Source organism: Adiantum capillus-veneris, chromosome 30 (assembly GCF_014529385.1).
Source record: "Adiantum capillus-veneris isolate H3 chromosome 30, ASM1452938v2, whole genome shotgun sequence".
Lineage (NCBI taxonomy): Eukaryota > Viridiplantae > Streptophyta > Polypodiopsida > Polypodiales > Pteridaceae > Adiantum > Adiantum capillus-veneris.
Window position 1 is genome coordinate 6,617,301 of NC_140960.1, and position 24,348 is coordinate 6,641,648.

A 24,348-nucleotide genomic window follows, 5' to 3' on the forward strand; every position below is an offset into this window, starting at 1 on the left:
TCATTCATCACCAAACAAGCTCATATGGTCACTTACTCTAATCCTGTTTATGATCAATGGTTGAAAATCATAGAGCAGTTAGAGAGACAGAGAATAAGAAGCCAGTGGCCACAGTTTTTAGATATTTGTGTGGCCTAGACGAATATGAAGTAGAAAAGATTCAAACAAAAATAGAGACTGGAATGATTGTTTTGTCTAAGGGTGCAAAGGACACACCAAGTGTAATGGACATGCATGATCGTATCAAGCAACTGAAACAAGATCAAATTATTCAAGATGAGTTGCTTGAGCAATTCAATTTTCTCAATGAGGAGAATCCATGTGAAAACTGGGAGGAGCTTTCTACCACATACAACATTAATGATGTTGTTTACTCCCATTTCTTGACAGTCTGTGATACTTGGCTGACATCACAACTACAACGTGGTACAAAGAAGATTGATTTTCCTGAAGAGGCAACAAAGTATATTCAATGGACAATCAACATTGTGAAAGACAAAGCAGATTCAATTATAGATCTTCCATGGTCTATATATGTTGTCAATCTTCAAATGGAGGGAAGACCTTACTTAGAGCACCATCTAAACAATCCTATCCCTATAGGATTGTGTAACTTGGACAACACACATGATTTGGAGCAATCTACAATGGTCAGCTAAAAGATTCAAAGATCTCATAGATGGAATTATGGCTATTGCAAGTGGGTCAACAGAACCACAATGTACGATCCTTTCTTTTTTGAATAATAAAGATCGTGTGCAGTTACAGTTTTCTTTGCAAAGTATGACAAACATGGTCAAAATACAATTTGTTGGGGCATTGCACAATGTGAAGCATTTGGAATTTATTGGTGCTATAGAATTCTTCACCACTCTTGTGTTCTTGAGCAAGGGAGATGCCTTTGAGGGTCTTATTAGTTCTTCAAATCAAGGGACACAATCCATAATACTAGATGCAGAATACCTTGATCTAGATTTTGGAAGTGTGAGTCAATTGTCAGATGTCAAGTTTCTACAACTCAAGAAGGAGCTGACAATCAAGCAATGCATTCAAAAGTATTGCAAACAAGATTTCAAGCTTATTGTCATGTTCAGTGATGGCTACATAACAGAGTTGGGACTCAAGCAGAAAAGGGAAGTGTTATGCCTTGTGGACAATTGACGACCAAAGAAAGCTTAAAACAAGACTTTTGAGCTTTGCAAATCAGCATGACGATGTCAAAAAATGGGCAAAACTTCAAAGTGATCAATTAGATCAGCCCATTGATGACCATGGAGTATCAAATACAGTAGGAGCATCAACGAGTGAGACACCCATATCAGTTACGGACTTTTTGAACCTTGAAGCAAGTATGAGCTAAGCTTCTATACCCACTTGTCATGTAATTAAGCTTTTTATCCTCAAATAAGTTTGGTATCTTTTTTTAAACATGTAATGATAGTTTCATCATGTATATTGTCAAGTATATCAATCATTGATTTAAGATCTTTGACTTTATTTTTGCTCAAAAGTATCATGTAGTGAACCTTTTCTTAATAGTATAAAATTGTAGGAAAGATAAATCATTACTTATTACATCAATAATTTGAAATAACATATCTACTAAAAAACATTTCAATGTAAATTGGCATACAAAAAATTGATTCTTTACTATGTTGAATTGATACTTCATGACATAAAAAACTTAATTAAAACATATAGTCTACAACGTTTGACATTTTTTAACCAAAATATGTTAAACAATTTTTTATTGCAGACTCAAAAATGATAAGAGATATTAAAAGACAACGTCTTTCACATTATGTGTGGCATGATGATCCTGTTGGTATACAAACTTTTTCCATTCCAAAGGATAAAGTCTTTGAGATAAGTGGTATTATCTTTGAAGTACGAGCTTCGAATACAAAAGGAGCTGGTTATGAGCTTTATGTGCATACACATCTTCAAAAGGGTATGACTATTCTTGATTATGGCGGTGATAAATATTTCCATGATGCTTGGAAAAAGTTGTGCAAGATATCTCCAAGGGCACCTAGGTACTCACTTCTAGAGGATCCAAAGGTCAATTGTGTGGACAATGAGATATATATTGTTGATGACGTAGAAGATGGAAATTTGGTAGGATATATAAATAGTACTCATGGTCTAAGTATGAGCCCAAATGTATGTTATACTTTTGATTCCAATTTTCCACCTTTGCATAAAGCCACCACAACACAAATTAGCTTGGATAAATGTGGCTATGTTTGTGTTGAAACCCTGTTGGGGTATAAAGCCCAATGTGGTCGCCCAAGTGGGCAGGCCGTCAGGTATGTACACATATTCTTTTGTAAAAACGTAATAAGAACTCACTATGCTCTACACATTACAGTAGAGCGAGTTCACCATATCGTCGTGCTCTTCTTCTCGCACTCTCTCTCGCGTCGCACTTCCGCTCGTACTCCTTCAACTGGTATCAGAGCTCAAATCGAGGCTCGGCGCAGCACTGCAGGAGGCTAGAGTCACCAGCTCAGATTGGAGTGAAATTCAACAAGCGAAGACACAGCCCCAAATCTCGTGGGACTGCTCGAAGGGCTTGGTGTTGTCAGAATTTCATTCTGAGGTCATCTCGGCCACCATTCGGCTTTGACAAAGGTCTGCGAAGGCCATTTTCGATTACGTGGTCTCAGCGGGTGCAGATCCGACTCTGCAAATTTGGGGTTTTCGGCCTACGACTGCAGGTGCTGAGGATATCGCCACTCCTAGAGTGTTGATTTGTGGCTGTCTACACATCGAAGGACGGCTCACAGTTCTTGGAGGCGTGTCACATACGACACGTGCGCATCTACACACAGCCTGTAGGCAAGATCCACTAGTTCATCAGGTAGCTTGTGTTTGCTGCTTGATATTCCAGATTTCATCCTGACATTGCAGGTACTTCCACATGGGATGTATTGTCAGAGATGATGTATGTCTGTTGAGGGTTTGCTGGCTGTGAGTCACGCAGCAAACAACCACCGCAGCGGTTACAGCATACAGTGGGAAATTTGTGGATGTATGACTTTGTGGGAAGTCTATGTACTATCAGATTTACTGCAGCCTTTGTTGAGGGTCGAGTGAGGTTTTATTGAGCTAGGGGATTCTCGAATGTTGAGATCCTTTCGGTGATACAGGTCTTGGAGCGATCCCTCGAGCACCCTTAGATAGGTAGCTAGGATGTATTGACTGTGAGTTAGACAGTTGGGATTGCATCTTTGCTTTACTGCCGTTGAGGCATTGTCACAGTCTATGCTTACAGGACAGTGACAGGACAGTGAGAGACAGTACAGGTGCAGGACAGTGACAGGACAGTGAGAGACAGTACAGGTGCAGGACAGGTTTACCCGCAGCTTACAGTGTCAGAGAGACAGTGTTTTTGAGCTGTTTTTTGGTCTGTTTTTGAGTACATCAGAGCCATTTTACAAAGGAGACTCTGCCGAAATTTATGCAGAATCTGAAGCTTTCTTGGTTCATTTGATAGGTTGATATTGGTTCAGAGGTCACTTTACAGGGGAAACTCTGCCGAATTTTTCCCAGGAAAGTAAACCACTGTGAAGCGTAGCTATGGCTGGATCACAGGACACTGCTCTTTACAATATCAAGAAGCTGGATGGAACCAATTTCCCATTGTGGAAGAAGCAGATTTGGCACATGTTGGTACAAAAGAAGCAGATATGGACGAAGATGAATGGAGCGAAATGGATGAATTGGCACTTTCTACCATTATGCTGACTTTGGCAGAAAGCGTTTACTTCAATGTAGCATATGAGATGTTGGCTTATCAAGCATGGTTAAAGCTGAGTGATCTTTATGAGAAGCAGAGTGCAGCTTCACAGGTATACTGGCTTAAGAAGCTTGTTGACTTGAAGATGAAAGAAGGGACACCTATGTCCAATCATCTGAATGAATTCAACACAATCTATAGTCAGTTGTCAGCTCAAGGTGTCAAGTTTGATGAACCTGTTAGAGCTATGTTTCTGTTGATCACATTGCCGAAAAGTTGGGACACTTTTCGCACAGCTTTGAGTAATTCTGCACCTCCAGATGGTTTGAACATAGCAGGTGTAGAAGGAAGTCTGCTTACTGAAGAAACCAATAGAAAGACAATGGACAAAGGCAAAGGAACAACCTTAGTTGTCAGGGGAAGGACCAAAGAAAAGTACAAAGGTGGAAAGAGGAATCAGTCTCGTAGCAAGTCACGCAGTGCTAAAGGCAAGAGTGACATAGAATGCTACCATTGTGGCAAGAAGGGTCACATGAAAAGAGACTGCAGAGAATGGAAAGCAGAAAAAGGCAAAGAAAAAGCTGAAGACCATGGTGAGAAGAACAAGTCCTCAGTGAAGATTCAAGAAATAAATGTGACAAACACTATTGCAAAGGATGACAGTCTAGTGTCAGGAGACATCTACTTCTTGAAGAATACAATGGACTCAGCTCTTCTTACAGCATCTGATGGAAATGCACTGAGTGACTGGATTATAGACTCAGGGGCATCACTTCATGTGTCTCCAAACAAGGAGTGGTTTACCTCTTATGTGACCACTAAAGATCATGTTCGGCTAGGAAATGGGCAGACATGTGTGTTGGAGATGTTCAATTGAAGTTTCAGAATGGCTCTTCTTTCATGCTGAAGAATGTGAGACATGTTCCTACAATTACAAAGAGCTTGATCAGCACAGGTTTACTTGATGATGCTGGCTACGTCACCACTTTTGGACAGAACATGTGGAAGATATCCAAGGGTTCTATGACAGTAGCACATGGAGTAAAGTCTGGAGGACTTTACATGATTGATGTATCAAATGTCTCTAAAAATGTAATCAATGTAACCGAGCAGCCGAACGTTTCTTTGTGGCATTGCCGGTTAGGACATATGTCCAAGAAGGCAATGGAAATCTTGTCTCGTTCTGGTTATTTGCCTGCCTTTTCATTTAATGATTTTGTAATGGAATTTGCCTATTCAATTTGAGAGTAGCGGAATTTAATGAGAGTACTTTCAAGAAATGATTTTGTGATCATAGCGGGTTGACATAATTGAAGATAGCAACATAATCATAGCAATTAGTTAACTTGGCATAGACAATACTTTTTCAAGAGAGAGAGTTTAGAGAACATGACAACAGTTGAGGACCGGATTTATGTGGAGCCGGTCCCCCCTCCAATAGGCATTTGTATTATGATTTCTCCCATAAAGAGAGACTTGTTACAATACAGTCTTTGTGTTCCTTGTGACCTAGGTGATGCCATGAAGATGGAAGGCTTCATGCATCACAAACATAAATAAACTTGAAGAAAGCTTTAACTATCCCAAGCCTCAGTCCCAAGACCTCAAACACCTTCGAAGGTGGAGAGAGCTAGCAGGGAATGAGGGTAGGGAAGAGGAAGAAGAAACATTTCGTAGGAGAAAGAATTAGTTCCTCACTTATCATACTCTTGTTGCTAGCATACATAATAGCATAGTAATGAAGAAGAAGGAGATGGCAAGCTTAAGCATTGAAGCATGGCTCTTCGTTGGATTTGCACTCCATAGCCAAGAGTGTTGGTGTAGGCTCTCAACCTCTACTTGCTTGGAGAAGGAGAGGGAGCTCTTGCACTTTGCATAGTACACAATGAGAGTGTTTGTGAGTGTGTGTGGGTGAGTATACCCCCTAAGCACCCCCCTAGCTTGCTTGGGTCGACCCCCCCTTGTAGCTCATGCTTGAAGCTCATTGGACCCCTCCAGGCCTAGCCAATCACAAGCAGAAGCCATTACAAGCAACAGGGATAGCCTTGGGACAAGTGTCCCCCTTTCCCCTTTGAGAGAGAGGACTTGATAAATGCAAAAACAATTAGATAATTCAAGTAATTTATCATTGGACCCCTTTGAAGCCTAGCCAATAGGCTTCAAGCAACACATGAAGGTAACATGGGTAGGGACCTGACATGTGTCCTTGCTGCCTCTTCAAGCTGGGGCTTCCCTTGTGAGTGTGAGTGTGTGTTCTCTCTCTAATCCCTAGGAAAAGGGCTCGCCCCCCCTCTTGTAGGGATGCTTTTGACTTTAGGAGCTCAAGCACCTTAGTCATCAAGCATGACAAAGCACTTGGACTAGGGGGTATTCCCACAAGCATCTCAGGCAAGCATGTCAAGGCACCTCAAGCACCTTAATCAAGCGGCAAGTCAAGCACCTCAAGCATGGAGTAAGTCAAGCACCTTAATCAAGCACCTCAAGCAGGACAAACACCTCAAGCACGACAAGCACCTCAAGCAGGTCAAGCACCTCGAGCTTGGGCCGGGTTCCCACCTCAAGCTTAGCCCTAGCTTACCTAAGGTCAAAGGACTTTTACACACATTATTGGAGGTCTTCAATGAAGCTAACCCTAAGGTCTTATGCTCCATTGGTTAGCCTTGCTCTTGATAGACCATCTCCCATTTGGGCCCCTTTACTATTGGCCCCGTGTTGAGATAGATCTATAAGCACATATCTATATCTTAACACTTGTTCCCGTTTATTCTCCCACATTAAGTGATCAATTTAATATGAGAAAATCATTTGGGTTGGTTAGATATTAGATTTTATGACATTACCTCTCTCTTGAAATCATAGTCGTCCTCGACTATGAGGTAGAAGAGATAAAGGCTTAGTCATTAGTCAATCGTACTTAGCGGGTAGAGGATCCCTTTTTACCCTACGACATCTTTCCAAGATGGATGACTAATCCATTTGGTGCTTGGGAGACATAGCTGCCGCAAGCATGTCTGCTCTTTAGTCCATTTCATTCTCCCAAAGTAGAGTGACAAATTCTACTTGGTGTTTGAGAGACGTCGTCATCACAAACATGATTCTAAGCATGCATACTAGTTAAATTTGTGCACAATTAAAAAAAGGACTAGTCATATAAGACAAAAACATGAGTCATTTAAAAGAAATTTGTACATTTTCTTACTCTAATGTAGCATTGTAAGCATTGACAAGGTTCATACTATCCTTAAATTGTACTCCTTGCATCCATCTAGCATCTTCAAAAGGATAATTTTTGAACTTAATAAGATACCGTCGGATTATCTTACCATGTCATAGTACCTTGTCTTCATGCCGAAGGACAGCTTCGGGTTGTAGCACCTCTTCTTGGTCTTCAACTTCGGGAGGGTCTTCAATAATTGGTTCAATTGGTGGCTCTCCTTTGTAGGGCTTAAGTAGGCTTACATGAAAGGCATTGTGTATAAGCCAATGGTTGGGCAACTTGAGTTGATAAGCCGTCTCATTTATAGGCTTCAAGATTTGGAAAGTACCATAGTATCTTTTTGCTAGTTTAGCATAATACTTTTGATGGCCCGTAGGATTTTTGCCCGTCGTTTGCCTTAATCGAGCCTTAGGAAACTTGAGTAAGACTCAATCATTTTCTTTGAACATTAAGGCTCTTCTGTGCTTATCAGCAGCAGCTTTTTGCCTTTGTTGAGAGATGGCTATAGCCTCCCTAATCTTTTGAAAAGATTCTTGTAGGTCACGGCTATATTCATCGGCGGCAAAGATCTTCCCATGTACTTTGAGTAGGAAGGGACTTTTAGGTCTTCCCTCTATGATCTCGAAAGGTGCTTTCCCGGTAGAAGTATGGACAGTATTATTGTAGGCATACTCTACTAGAGGTAAATACTTTTCCCATTGTGAGCGTTGATCTACTTCGGTAACATAAGTCTTGAGTAGATCGAGTATCGTAAGATTGGCTATCTCACTTTAGCCATCCGTTTGTGGGTGATAGGCCGAAGAGAAATTCAATCTTGTTCCTAGATTTTCAAAGAGACCTTTCCAGAAATTACTGGTCATTCTAGGATCTCTATCTGACACAATGGATGTGGGTAATCCATGGTACTTGAAAATCTGAGATATGAAGAGAGTTGCCATTTGATGTGCCTTAATAGTCTTTTTGACAGTAATAAAATGTGCTTGCTTGCTAAACCTGTCGACTATTGTCCATATTCCTGTATTCCCATGGATAGACTTGGGTAATCCAAAGATGAAATCCATGGATATACTCTCCCATGGTGAATTTGGAATAGGCAATGGCTGGAGTAATCCAGGTTGCTTCCCTCTATCATACTTGGTCTTTTGGCATACTACACATTTTGAAACATACTCTTGTATGTCCACTTTCAGGGTAGGCCAATAGAAATATGTCTCTACTCCTCGAAGAGTAGGTTGAATACCTCTATGCCCTACATATGGAGGAGCATGGGATTCATACATAACCTTCTCACGAAGGGAATGGGTAACACATAGCCTATTGCCGTGGAGAAGATAACCATCCTGCAAGGTGAATGGTTCCTCTTTCTTCCCCAAAGCAAGGGCTGACATTATGTCTCTAAAGTCAGGGTCAGTAGCATACTCATCTATCATAGAGGATAGATCATTGTGAGTAGCTATAGACACCACATTAACTTTTGGTCGTCGTGAAAGTGCATCGGCAACTTGATTGTGCTTACCAGATATGTGAGCAATATGGAAATTAAATTGCGAAACAAAATTTGCCCACCTCATTTGTTTGTCGGAAAGCTTGGTTTGCGTCATGAAATACTTGAGACTTTATACCCTTCAACAAAGCATAGACTAGACAAGTGATGGACCTTGTGTTTGTCTATGCTTGAATCGATCTTAGCTTGGACAAGTGGTGGGTCCTGTATGGTTGAATGGAGCATAGATTGGACAAGTGGTGGGTCTTGTGGCTCTCTATGGTTGAATGGAGCATAGATTGGACAAGTGGTGGACGTCATAGCTCTCTATGCTTGAATAGAGCATAGAATGGGACCTTATGGTCCTCTATGCTTGAATGGAACATAGCTTGGAGAAGTGGTGCACCTTATGGCTCTCTATGTTTCAATAGGGCATATATTATACAAGTGGTGGATCTTATGGTCCTCTATAACTCAATAGATCTTGGCTTGGACAAGTGGAATGGAAAGGTAGTGAATCTAGGATGCATTTTTTCTCTTACACCACCATGTTTAGAATGGTCTTGTGATGGATCTTGGATGCACCAAACCTTCCTTAATTTGTTTCAAAAGGGCAAGTACTAAATACAAGATGCACTTTTCCTTCTCACACCTTGCTCAAAGTGGCTTGGTGGTGGATTAAGATTCTCCTTACTCTTCAACAAGAACTTGAACATCAAATCTCCAAGTGATGCATCTAAGAAACAATATGTGTTCTATAACCTTTTAGAAGGACAAGTGGTAGATCTAAAATGCAACAAAGCTTCTAAGTTGTTTAAAATAGTCACTTATTGTGGATCAAGGATGTGATAAGTGGTGAAAAATGTTTGTGGTGGATTTAGAATACACTCACTCCGACAGAAGTCATTAAGGTTGGACAAGTGGTGGACCTTGGATGGATGGACACTTCAACAACTATGATTGAATCTTTGATTGAGCTAGTATCTACTCTTCCATGATTTCTAGATTGGCCAAGTGGTGGATCTAAGATGAGTGCTAATCTTCCACAACTTGTTTTGATTCTATATATAGGATGCACACCACCATTCAAAACTTCATTTAGAATGACTTTGATTTTATTTAGGATGCATCCTTCATTGCACAAACTATATATAATGATAAGGAGAGTCGGTGAGAGACTTTATTAGTCGCTTGAAGCATTTGAATTCTTGATGTAATCCAAATGAGCGCTTCAACAATAACCAATTGCTTGATAGATTCATTAGGGGATTAGGACATGAGCATATCTACAATGGCTTAGTCATTAGAGGTATCACCACTTAGGAACCAGTCACCACCAATGCCATCCAATTGGAGGATAATTTAATGATTCAAGGAGAAAGAGTGTCTGTTGAGTCTAAATCTATTAGCTCACAAGCATCAGGGCATTAGCCAATGACCCTAAAGCCTATTGCTAAGGAGCCAAAGATATCTGAGATGACTTTAGCAGATCTCACCAAGGCTATTCAAGAGAGTCTTAGAGACAATCGTGCTCCGCAAAACAATCATATGTATCCAAGAAGGGAGCAACAATGGTGCTCAGTATGCTATGGACCGCATAGTACCAGTGAATGCCCTACTTTTAGAGTAAAATTCAATGGGAATTGCAATGCATGTGGAAGGTATGGTCATCAAGCTAAGGATTGCATAGTATTTAAGCACGCAATGGCCAATAGACCAACCTTAGCATGGACAGACACACCTCGAGTACCTGCATTGATGCCGGCCCCACCTCTTGAACAAACATCACAACACATGGTCCCTAGGGCCCAAAATGTTGTTCAAACAACACCTTTACCACCTCCAGTGCTAGGACCGCAACCACCACATCCGAGAATCACTTCTGTGAATCAAGTGGGTTGTGAGTCATCTATTTCTTGTTTGGAAGGCTGTGAGGAAGATATAGATCCTAATATTGCCTATGGGATGGATGTGCTTGAAGAAAGTACACAATACTACATGGAGGACTATTGGGGACAAGTCAAACCTGTATATCAAGTAGCTGCTCTTGCGGCAAGAGGCCAAAATATCAATTACACTGCTAAGAGACCACCTCTTCAATGCTATGAGTGTGGAGGTCCACATCGTGTAGCCGAGTGTCCTATTAGGCTACAAAAGAAAGCCACACTAATGCAAACCAATCAAGCGAGCATGTCTACAATGCCGATACTCATGTGTAATAGATGTGGCATAGATCATTTGATTGCCCAATGTCCAAATAATCCAAATGCACCGAAGATCACGCCATTAAACTTGATTGAAGTTACCGAGGAGCCATCACAAAGTACACCGGTGGTACCAATAAACGTACTCACACAATCGATGCTCCAAAAACAAAACTATATTCTTGTGGAAAGAGACACGGCATTAATTTCCCAATCTCAGAAAAAGAAGAAAACACGAAGAAAGAGATCGCAAAAAGCAGCGAAGTCAAACCCCAATTCAAAGACCAACATAGGGACTAGTGACCCCGTATATATGAACGACGCTGAAGAAGATTCTGATTCAGGTGAAACCATGGAGACCAAAACAACCACTAAGATAGAAACCAACAAGGAAGATCTTCATGAGCCACAATGGCCAGGATCCAAGAAGAAGATAGGAACTTATCCAAACCCTACAGAGGAGATTGAGCAAGTCAAGCAATTAAGGAGTTTGGTAGAAGATACCCAAAGGGATCTAGAACTAGCACCTAGGAAGATCCAGATTACAGACACCGTGTTCCGTTTGCAACAACAACCTCACCAAGTCCATAGACCCTTAGCCATACCTAGTGTCATCCAAGAAGAGAGTGACTTAAAGTCATGGTAAAGTGGGTGCACTCACTTCTTGATGGAAAGAATGTTTACAGAGGGACTACTTGATCCTATCGAAGAAATGGAGATCCCATCTTCCCCACGTCAAGGGACTGAAGCCCAACAGGTGCCGTTAAACATTGCCAAATTGATGGATTTCATGTCCTCAGAAGTTAGAACCACCATCACGTCCAAACTATATAAAGACCCTGAGCTAGTCTCAGCTCTTCAAGCCTTCCTCAATGGAGAACTAAAGTTTGGGCTACCACAATTTGCACAGATGGATGGAGCTGGGGAGATGCCAATAGAGGAGGGACACTTAGATCCACAACCCAACCTAGATGAGAACCTTGTTATAGAAATACATGTTAACAAGTTGGGACAATACTTTGAGGGTGATGAATCCAATGCGACCATACCAATCACTACTAAGGGATTAACTGTGAAGGGAATCCTTGATGGTGGCGCTGGGGTTAGCATTGTGACTAAAAATTGCTGGGAAACTATGGGAAGACCTCACCTTGCGACCACAACCATAGTAGTGAAGATGGCCAATGGATCTATTGTTAAACCTATTGGGATGCTAGAAGATCTCAAGATCAAGGTCTTTGGACATAAAATAAGGGTTACCTTCATTGTTATGGATTTCTCCAAACACACTATGGCATCGGAGATGATCTTAGGACGTCCTTTCATGAGGGAAGCAAAAATGGTGCATGACTGGTCTAAAAACCATGTCTACTTGCAGTTCCAATATTTTGTCATTCGAGTGGATATTGTAACTGGTCGAGAACATCCTCTTGGAAACAAGTTTATAATTGATCATAGATCTGACACCACAGTTCACTCGGCCCCATTGCAGTATTGTTACACGTGTAAAGCAGACACTGATGTTGGGGAAGATTCTCCTTATATGGATGTACTACCTGGGATGACTGAGTCAGACAATGTGGATTGGGTCCACCTAGCAGCAACCATAGACACTTGGGGAAACAGGGGGACAACCTGGGTAACACCTGAGGGGGATGAAATGCCCGTACCCTTAAATATGCTACAAGCAATGCATATAGCTTCTGACCCTAATATAACAAAGAAAACATACAAGTGGGTCCCTAAATCTTCTTTAGCAACCATGGTTGATGCTAAAAAACAGAAGCCTTGTAAGAAACGTACCACTCGCTCCAAGAAAAGTAAGAAAACATGGCGTTGGATTCATAAACGACTACTAGAAGCCCAAGGCTACTATCAAGGCAATGATCAAATCTGGGTGCCAAAATGTAGATTGTGTTCTTACGTGTCACCTGACCCATGTGAGCCCAATCACGTAGCCCTAAAACAAATCAACAATCGCGGAAAGAAAAAAATCACAGAATGCTACACACCTGTTCCAGAGCTAGTTTGGGTACCGAAGAAATAATGATTTGTTCCACCTAGCTCAGGAAGAGGGGAGTCCCATGAAGCTTCTAGCTCCTCATGTAATGCATCCATAGAGGTAAAAGATTCTCCACAGTCTCCACCTACAATAGGGGACCTCCATAAAGCTACAAAGGAATTCACACCTCCCATTGTTCAATTATTACCTGATGCACTACTTCAAGTTCGTTCATGAGAGAGTACCTTACCACCCTTGAAACTCGACGAGGCACCTAAGGTAATAGAAAACTACTGGCGAAAATCCTCACCTATTACCAACTGGAACAATTGGTTTCAAAGGGTGGCAAGCACATTTCAAACGGTATGATCTACCCAAGGAAGGGGGGAGTGTTTGCTGACAGTCATCATTCACTCACTCCCCTCTCAACCTTCTTTCCTTGACATCTCAATCACCAATCTTAGGGAATGTATATATAAAGCCTTATACTCACAAAAAAGAAAAAAAGTAAAGAGCAAGAGCAATTAGCAAACGAGTATGCACAATAAAAGTCAAAACATTGACCCAGACTACACATTCACATCCGGTATGTTGAAACAAAAACCTATGTCATAAGACATCTTTGATCCTCATCACTCGCGTGATGGAGGGTAGGTAAGATTAGTACGATAGGAGTGTTTTTGTTTTAGAGTTTAGTGATTAGCAAAGTACCTTTTCCCACTGATGTGCCTCCTAGAGGTATTCTTTGTGTTTCCTAGTGTGTACAGGAACGTGTTGCTGTTGTTAGGATTTGGACCTAATATCTCTCGTTCACACTTCAAATCAAGCATGACCATCAACATAAACAGGTGTTTCTTGTCTATTAACATTGCCCCTTATCTTTTTGCATCTTATTTGTCTGCTTTAATTTTGATTGGTAGCATAATATTCAACACGTTTGTTTAGTATCAAACATTAAATTCAATGTAATTTTTGTCATAATCACTTGTCTAGGTTTAAAAATCAAGCAGTCCGACTAAGCTAGTTTGACAAAGCTAGGCGTTAGAGATCTTCTCTTAATACCATGGGGAATGCCTTCCTAATAATCAATGTATACTTAGGTTCTTAATCCGATTTAGGCAGCATTGTGTGAAATGTACTAGGGCTTTCTAGTGGGCTTAGTCCCTATTGACCTTTAGCTTAAGTATTATAAAGGGAGTTTACTAGTGTGATGAGCCTGGGGAGGTGTAACAGTGTTATATGACCCCCCAAAGTTACAAAATTAAAATGCTGAAAACGAACAAACAAAAAAAAATCAAAGTGCCACAATGTAAATTCTTAAGCTGGAAGAGAAATCTCAACTTGATTTGATACTTCACTCACATGTATCGCTTATGGTACTAGAGCCCTAGAGGTTCCCAGTGTGGGCGCTTTTCCTTGAAAAGCAAAAAACCCAAGGCATACAAAATAAGCACACACATCAAAATTGAATCACTGTGAAAAGACTTTGGGGAGTCAAAGAAAAAGTAATCAGTCAGGTGATGATTTCATGAGAAATTCCTTTTATCGTAGCTTAACTACAAGGTCTTCTAGGTATAGCCTCTAGTCAGCCCTCGAACATGAAATACTTAGATCTCACGATTAAACAACTTAATTGACTAGAGAAAATTAAGAAGCATACCCATGGTATTAATAGTCGATCTCTAGTATCTTTCGACCGTTAAATTAGCGACCCCAGACTTGTACCTTTACATCTGTTTATGCATTTAATTATATTGCAATTTAATGTTTATTGCTGACAAATGGTTTAAAATTCTGTTACCAATCAAATTGTCTGCCTACAACTGCATATGCTTTTTAATCGCTTATGAGAATGCAATTACTGTGCCAATGTTGTTTGATTTTGCAGTGACTGAAGAAGGCTAAGGACATTCATCTCAAACGCTCTTCCACCTCGACGAATGTGCTACAACTCAACAGCTTCCGAGGACGGAATCTACATCAGGAAGAGGGGCATGTTAACTCTCATGGCTCACGGACACCCTATCACCTACGACAGACGTTGTATTACTCACTTGGTAGAGTCAGGTACCAAGCTTGTCGGTCCAATAGGAAAAGGGTAAGAGTGATCGCCGATGAGAGGTGCACTCTAACTGGGACATTCAAGGGATTAATTGGCTAAGCATGGGCACCCAAGTGTGAATGGGGCGAGCTCATATAAAAGTCAACTAAACCTAAATTTCACTCATTCTCTCATTTGTGCAATTGAAGAGTGCTCTTGCTCCATCTCCATCTTCTTCTTCTTCATCTCCTTGTGTATGTGTGTGTATGCGTGAGAGAGAGAGAGAGAGAGAGAGAGAGAGAGAGAGAGAGTGTGTGTGTGTGTGTGTGTGTGTGTGTGTGTGTGCGCGCGCGATCGAGCATTGCGGCGGCACGACGGCGGCGAGGCGGTTGAGCGCGGCGTAGCGGCATCTCCCTCTTCTTCGCGGTGAGGAATCCTCCACGAAGCAAGCGTAGAGCGGTGAGTGACGCACCATCATCATCTTTGAGCTTACTAGTTTAGTCTTGTTGTGTGCTTGGAGCCATTTGTGGCTTGCACGCGGTGTATCGGCAAGTTCCTTGCATTGACACGTGCGACATACATGCACAAGGTTTAAAAATGAATAGCAACTAAATGTATTGTGTTTTTTTTCAGATCCAAAAGAAAGAAATACGTTGTTTTTAGAGTGGAATAATTCATTTGAAAGAGAAAATTCTTCTATTCAACCTTTTATGGGGCCTCATCAAAGCCATCAACCACCCCATACTCAGTTACTACTTACCTTGAAGCAACAACAGAGGGTTCTTATCTTAGATACAGAGGGTTTACTACGTCATTCAGTTGAAATGTGACACGGTGATATTGTTCCATCATGGGCCGAGCACATGCAAATTGTGCTTGACAAAGATGAAGTTTATCATGTGTTGCGACGTGATGCAGAAGCTTTCTTGGACTTTTGTTAAGATTATTTTGAACCTTGGATATGGAGTCGCTATAGCCTAACCAAAGCTCAACATATACTTGGACTTTTGTTAAGATTATTTTGAACCTTGGATATGGAGTCGCTATAACCTAACCAAAGCTCAACATATACTTGAGATATCTTTCCTAAGCATTGTTCAAAGTTCAAGATGTTTATGAGCAATAAGCATTGTCAAAATCCAAATATCATGATTGGATATAAAAGAGTTTATCATAAGAATTTGACTTTGGTTTGGGGGATGTTTGAGGATCTACATGCTAGCAACACATTGATTTTTTATGATACTCCATATAGAGTGATGTGGAATATGCCAGGAACTTATCTCATATCTTCAAAATTTTGGAGACAAACACCTGAATAACTTCAATGCTTCTTAGAAGGCACAATAGCTCCATGGTTAGTGGGATGGTTGTATGCAAGAAACAAGAGGAGTTATACTTCCAATACCATTTTGAACAAGGTAGAGGATCCTAAGACAATTTATGTCATGAATGTCTACTTGTCAAGAAGACAATGTTGAGAGTCACATGCTGAATATGTTTGGAAAGAATGTAGTGACAAAGATATCAAATGTACACAAAACCACATATCAATTAGAACTGGTTCATTGTAAATTTTTATTCAAGGTGAATATAAATTGTACATTTATCTTTCATCCAACCATTTATCACATTATTTTTTTCTACTTGAAGTGTACCCTATTGTAAGGGGACTTCTGCTCAATCTAATGTGTATCACATAGAGTGCACCTTAACATTTGGGGGACTCTTTATTAATGGAGTGCATCCTTCTTATGGGTGCTCTTTTTCTTGTTGCTTTGAGTAGAGAATTATCTATATTGTGCTCATATCTTGTGTAAATGGATCCATTTTAAATATTCAAGCCTTGTTGTAACTTGGATGTTTCCACAAAGTTCACCCTAGTGAAAGGGGACTTCTTTCTTAATGGAGTGAATTCTAATTTAAGGATACAAATTTTTCGTTGTATTTTTAGTTTGGAATGTGATCACTATTTTTGTTTACAATGTATAAATGTATTTAGTCAAGAGAACTCTTTTTGCTTCAAGACACAAGTACAACATGAACAACGTCCTTTTTTCTTCAAAACATGAGTATGGCTTCTTATGCTGGGTCAATGGGTGGTAAATATTATTTTGTACTTAATATAAGTTGTATCAATAGAAGACCTCTTTTTTTATACTCATTCAATAAATAAATAAAATCATTGAACAATGCTGTTGTCATATTAGCATATGGAGACTCATACAAGAATATGCCATGTTGTTGTGATATTGGCATGGGAATTCATATGTATGTATTCATGCACAAATAAAAAGATTCTTATCTAAATCAATCAATTTTGAAAAATATGCAGCATAATCCATTCATTTAGAACATACAAAATCGCAACTCTTTATCATAAAATCCATTATTGACATTAGTTTAATTTTTCTTCCTTAAGACTTGTGTTTTTCAAATATGTTTAATGATAATAACAATGTAATAAACACAAGAGCTTTACATTTATTATAGTTGCAGATAGATTGAAATTTTCTTTATAGCAACTGCTTTTTTCTTGTAAATACACACAGAATAGCATTGATATAAGTAGCATGTAATTGATTGAATAGTTTAGAATGGCCAAGTGCTGGATTTAAAAACCCCTTTGTTATAAAATGTATAAAATTAGGATGACTTAACATAAGTATAGTTGACTACCTAAATGTCTTATCCTCATGAACATGTTCGAAAGAATACATCTATGTGCATAAAGTGATGTATCATATGGTATTCTAGAATGTAATATATGTGATCTTGACACTTCTTGATGTAGCTTAAGAAATATCTAAAAAAACAAAGTGAAAGCGATATCTTAAATAAAATTCAATTTTTTGGTTTGTTAATGGTCAAATTGACTATATTCATAAAAATCGAAAGTGTTCATTAGTCTTGGGAATGGGGTTTTTCTCACTGGAAACCTTATTTATTTCAATAGAGAACAACTTAGAAATATATATAGGTACTCATTTTAACATATCACTTTGAGTGTAGCTTGGACAAGAAGTTGACTTTGTATTCCTCCATAGGTTAAGGGAAACTAGCTTGGACAAGTGGTGGGATTTATATTCCTCCAAGGGAACCTAGCTTAGATAAGTGCACCATGAAACCAGCACTCTTATGATGCAACCAATCATATGATACATGTTTTATGTATGCTTCATGCCTCAAATGAAGAAATCCTAGATTAGCAGTGGACTTTGCTTGGATGAGTTTGAATGTCATAGAAAAGTAGGTTGTTTTCCTCAATTTGGGTCCTAGCTTGGACAAGTGATGGACCTTGAATAAGTTTAGGTACTCATTTTGAACTTAGCTTGGATAAGTGGTGGGCCTTGAAACTTTACCTTTAGATAAATCATAGGTAGAACAATAAGGCATACACAACGATAATAACTGGAATGCACTAGTATTTTAATGGTTCAATTGACTTAAACCATGAAATTTCATGGTCGATTTTGTTCTCAATGTGTAATCTACGTGCATAAATTGGAATGAAACCTTAAGCAAATTGACGTCTTTGACAAAGATCTCATTACTTTATATGTGATATGTTGAAAGTTGTCCAACCTAGGATTTGGGATTTTCCCACTTTACCTAATATAGTCTTTTAACCCTCCACTGCTTCATCTGTTTTACAGTTTGTGGAAAGATAAGTGCTCCTTTTCCTTCCAAGTCCATTTTGTTTTAAGTTCCCTGCTCGAGATGCTCTTCTTTGTGTTTTGAACCTTGGAACCATCTTTGGTACAATAAGTGATGTTTTGGGTACCCAAATCTAAATCGGCTTGTCCTTAAGCTGTGCCTTTGGTACCCAAATTTGCATGACTCCTTGCATGCTACTTGTAGCATTTGCTTGTCTATAGGATGGAGAAGATTGATTGCTTCGTGGTTTGCTCTAATGGTAACCTCCTTTCCATTCCTCTTTGCTTGGTGCAATTGGAACAATGAGTTGTCCACCTTTAGGTGCTAGCTTGAGTTGATTGGTATCCTAATCTGGTACTACCTTGTATGTCCACATCCATGAGATTCCAAGTATCATTGTTTCATTCATGTGTTTATCTAGTAAGCATACAAATTGATGAGGGCATGAACATCCATGTACTATCACATTCAAGCTGACTACTCCCAATGTCGGTGTTGGGTTCTTGTTGCATCCTTTAATAGTTGATATTCCTGCTATCAAAGATTGACTTGTTGCTTTCTTGTACGTGGAATAACTAATTGCATTTACTCGAGCTCCTGTATCGACCAATGCATTTGTGCTATGATTGTTCAGATGTACTTTGATGCGAAGGTCCATTCCATCTAACCATTCATCATCTGTTGACACTGCATCTTTCTGTAATTCCCATAGTCAGTCATCTAGTTTAGAGTGTTGATGGGAATAGGTATTTGTTGATTCTTGAGAGCAGCTTTCCTTTTGAGTACTCAAAGTCGAGCTTCCTCTTGGGCTTCATCAATAACTTGCTGTCGTTTTATCTTTCTTTGCTTTGCTGCATGCATCTTTTCTAGCAATTCATTGGTGAATGGAAAATTGTACTTCTTTAAATGGCATCCACTAATCCAATTAGCCATTGGTTCACCATCTAGGGTGGACAACTTCACTGCTCCACTTGGAGATACGTCTTCAATGATGAACGGTCCGTCTCCCTTTTTCTAAAACTTGGAAATGTGTTGCTTAAGGGAATAGACTAAAACTAAGTCCCCTTTTTTGAAGATTTTTGTAACTAGATGGGAATCAAAAAACTGTTTTTGTTTCCACTTTTGTGCATAGATGTGAGCTACAGCTCTTAGCCTTTGCTCATCAAGCTTTTTTAGATCTTCAAGCCTCTCCGGCAGTTCATGTCCAGTCCACTCAAAATCCTTAGCTACCCTTAGTGTCGGCAACAAAATTCTATTGGCAATATGGCATCAAGACCATAAACAAGGTTAAAGGGTATAGCATTTAAAGCTATTTTGAATGAGACTCTATAAGTCCATAGAGCAGCATGGAGATTCATTTCCCAATATGTCCGTCCTAAACTAACCACTTTAGGTAATACGGAGCTAATAACTTTATTCGTATGCTCAACTTGTCCATTTGCTTGTGGGTGATAGGGAGCGGGAGCCGATTTGTTATGGATGACCATAAATTCATTAAGCAGATACTCAATTACCTCATTGAGGAAATGAGTTCCCCTATCACTGACAATTTATATTGGCAGTCCATATCTTGTGAACACATACTCATATAAGAATACAGATGTGGTTCTGGCATCATTCTTTTGGGTTGCTTTAGCCTCTACCCACTTGGTCAAATAGGTCATAGCTACAATGATATATTGAGCTTGGGTTCTATAAGCAGGTGGCTGTATTGGCTCAACAAAGTCTATACCCCATTTTGCAAAATCTCTAGCCCCCATCATTGGTCTTAAATGCATGCTATCTACACGGGTTGGTATTTTAGCTCTTTGACATGCATCACACCTTTGAACATATTCCTTGGCATCTGCAAAAAGTGTTGGCCACCATATGTCTGTCATTAAGATTTCTCTTGCTGTGGTTTCACTAGAAAAGTGACCTCCAGCTAATCCAGTATGTGCTTGTTCTATAATGGGAATATATTCGTCTTCATTTGCACAAAGATGCAAATGTTGATCCTTTCCTCTTCGATATAATTGATTTTCAATAAGAGCATAGTCTCTTGCTTCAGTTTCAATTGCTCTTTGGCGGCGTTTACTCATATCCTCAGGAAATGTTTGGTTTGATAAGTAAATAACTAAATGGTTACTCCACTTAGGAACAAGTGATATTCAAAACAATGTCACATGAGGTATGGGTGTGCGTGTTTCTGGCATTGAGGATATTATTCTCCAAATGAGTGAACATCACTCATCATAGTTGGCCAAAATACTCCAAGTCTCAAGATCGGTTGCATAGTTTGGTCTTCTGCAAAGTGAAGTCCTACTATGGTACTATGTGCTTGACTTAGATATTGGGTTTTCTCCTCAGGATTAATGCATAAAAGCAATATTCCATCTCGATTTCTTTTGTACATCCTTCCAGCTAGTAATTGATACATAGCCAATTTCTCAATTGATCCGGTTGTAATAAGAAATGGTATCTGTGAATCCACTTGAGCTATGGTCATCAATGATACCATGTTTTTCGACCATCGAGGTATCATTTCCACTGACAACAGATATGCATCTGGTAGATCATCATCTACTCCCTTTGGTGGTTCTCCTGATATAATCCTTTACAAATGATCTGCTCTTTGGTGAGTGGTGCCCTTTTTCACAACTACAGTGAAATCAAATTCCAAAAGAATAATGAACCATCTCACTATTCTTCCTGTGTTGCATGGCTTGTTGACAAGTACAATAAGGCTTGGTGGTCACAAAGAACACGAATTTGTTAGCTAATAGGTAATGTCTATACTTTTTTACGGCATAGATCATTCCTAATCCTTCCCTTTCGGTGGTTGTATAGTTCTTCTCTGCCATATTCAATTGTCTACTAGCATAAGAAATAGGAAAATCAATTTTCTCGTCTCTTACTTGAGCTAATATACACCCAATGGCAAAATTGGAAGCATCTACATGTATGTGGAATATCTTATTCCAATCTGGTGCTTTCAATATAGGAGCTGAAGTGAGAGCTTGCTTAAGCTTCATGAAGGATTCTTCACACTCATCAGTCCATTCAAAGGGTGTAATCAAGCTATACATGGGTTTTGCAATTATAGCGTACATGTAAATGAATCGTCTATAATATCCACAATGTCGCATGAAGGCTTGAACCCCTTTGACTGTTGGCGGTCTAGGCAAATCAGCTATAACATGAATTTTATCCATATCAGTAGCTATGCCATTTTTAGACACTATATGTCCAAGAATTTTTCCTTTTCTGCCCATGAATGTGCACTTTTCAGGATTTAAACAAATCCTATAGAGTCTACATTTTTTCAAATACCTTTTTGAGGTGTTCAAAATGATCAGTCCGGATTGATGAATGTACACATAGATCATCCATATATACTTCCAAGAAATTCCGAAGGTGCTCCTTAAAAACATGGCTCATCAATCTTTGAAAGGTGGCAAGAGCATTAGTTAACCCAAAAGGCTTAACTCAATAGGCAAAAATATCCCATTCAGTTGCAAAGGCAGTTTTATGTTGATCTTTGGGGTCAACCAAAAGTTGATTGTATCCCAAAAAAGCCATCTAAAAAGCTGTAAGCTTCTTTTCCTGCAACTCGTTCTTAAACATGCTTAGTGATTGGAAGAGGGAAGTTGTCTCTAATGGTAGTTGCATTCACTTTCTTAATATTGACACACACCCTTAGTTTTCCATTTTTCTTGGGTACTATCACAATTGGAGACATCCAATCTGTGTGTTCAATTTCATAAATGAAGTTGGCTTCCTTTAGCTTTACTATCTCTTCTTTGATCTTTCTGAAAAATGTCTCATTATAAGTGTATGGCCTTTGTCTGCTCGGTTTCGCATCATTTTTTATAGGTATGGTATGTTGACAGATTATCCTTATAAGACCAATCAAAGATATCTCGATATTCTTTTAGTAAGCTTAACAAAAGCTCTTCTTCTTCTTCCATCAGGTCGTTTGCAATGTAGGCAGGTCTAGGCTCTTCTCCTGGTTCGGCCATATCTATCTTTTTTGTGTTTTCAAGTCCTTCGTAGGACTCGCCCTGTTTTTGTAGTTCCCTGACAGATTGTTCGACTATGATTTTCCGGTCTTGGAGAGTATATTTCTTGTAATGGGATGGAACACTCATTACCTCTTTACCTTCCTCCTCAATGGCTTCCATTTTAGTTGTATATATCTCCTTTAGAGCTTTTTTCAACTCTTGATACTTCTTTCTCCGTTCAACTCATGTCATAGTTGAATCCTTGTCCTGGTATTTAGGTTTTGCTTGAGTTTCCTTTCCTGTTTTTCTCAATGTTTTTGATATTTTCTGCTTTTTGTTCAAAGGATATCTACCAATGATTTTGTCTTTGACACAATCATGTGCATATATCTGCATCAAAAATTGTGTTCTACTAGAGACTGGTGGCATAGGTCTAGCTTTCAAGTTTCTCGTATCTCTTTTTCTACCATTTCTGTCTTCTCGGTTTCTAGTTTGGAAAGTCAAAAAACTTTTCCTCCCCTCCTTCCATGAGTAGTTTAGCTCTCACATGTTCTTTTTCTGACCCTGAATCATCTGAGGTAGCTGAAAGTTCTTCTAACTCATCTGTTGCATCATAGTAGAGGTCTGAAAAGACTTGTTGAGCTTTCATTAAGTCCTTGGATTTTTGAATTTTGTCCTCAATGTGAAGGGTTGAGATTATTTGTATGGGAATTATGTCATAGCCGTCCTCATTGCAAAATTGAGTAGGCATAGACGTATTTACACATACATCCATTGTTGCTAAAATTTGAGTCCACTCAAATGGCTCAAACAAATGCTCCAAAAAAGGTTCAGGTACATGGGCTTCATCTGTGCAATCCCTTTCTAAGATACATTCTTTTCGTTTTAAGCTCCCGTTTTTTGAGGCTCTGTACATACAAATAGGTGTGTCTATGTTCAACCAAGATGGAAGCTTAGTTTCAGCCGAAGAGAATGAGTCAAATTCTTGCATGGGCGTTTTCATGACATCTCTATAAATGTGATCTTTTAGATTAACCCTTGTTATTGATCCCACTTGCTTCAAGTATAGGTAATTGTTTCCCCAATTCTGGATAAGTTGTACTTGTTGTCGCATGAAAGGTCTTCCCAAGATGATTTCATAATTGAGTTTCTTTCCAAAGTCCACTATTGCAAAAGTGTGTTGATAATCAATCCCACACGAATTAACTATCACTTTTTCAAGCAGTCCTAAGGGTCTTTCGATGTGTCCATCAGTCAATTGCAATTTCATTTGAGTTTGTTTAATGGCTGGTTATCCCCATGATTCCCATACTGCTTTCATGGCTATGGCTATGCCTACCCCACTATTTAGTATTGCCATGGTTTCTATATCATTATATTTTACTAGAAGGGTTGTGTTTCCTTCTTCCTCTTCATAGTATTCTCCGACTTTGTTCATTGGAACGGATCTAATCTCTTTGTTATCCAATTCGTGTTTCAATTTTTTCAGTTTTTTGCGATTAGCCCTCTTATCCCCACCTTCTCTAGAGTTTTCTATAGATCATTCCATAAATATGGTCTGATTTTTAACAATTCTCCTAAAGTAAGAGTGCATTGAATGGGTGTAGACATGATTGAATGGATGTTGTCTACCTCTAGGGTCTATTTCACTCTTTTTATCTGAGTGGTTTTACACACTATGGATTCATCTTTGTTATCTCCCAAGTACGAGGGTAATGTTTTTAGAGTCATTGATTTAGACATTCCTGAAGCTTCAGATCCGCAATCCCCATACAAGGATTGTACATCCATGTCCATATCCGGAGGTAGATTGTCTAACCAAACTTCCTCTATAGGAGCTGACTTCAGAGTTAGGCTCCCATCATGAATCTCTCTAACTTTTTCCCATAAGTCTCGTGACCAGTCTTCTTCTACGAACGGAATTCCATCTAAGGCATCTTCTCTGTCAGGCACTATGAGTTTTGGTTCTTTTCTTTCAAGGTGGGGTTTTACTACCACTTTGGATTTCTCTTTACTGGT

General features: G+C 39.4%; 1 pseudogene; it reads left to right on the plus strand.

The window, feature by feature from the left end:
- Positions 1-792: 792 nt before the first annotated feature.
- Positions 793-1,360, plus strand: LOC147417487 (uncharacterized; annotated as a pseudogene).
- The last annotated feature ends 22,988 nt before the right edge of the window (positions 1,361-24,348 follow it).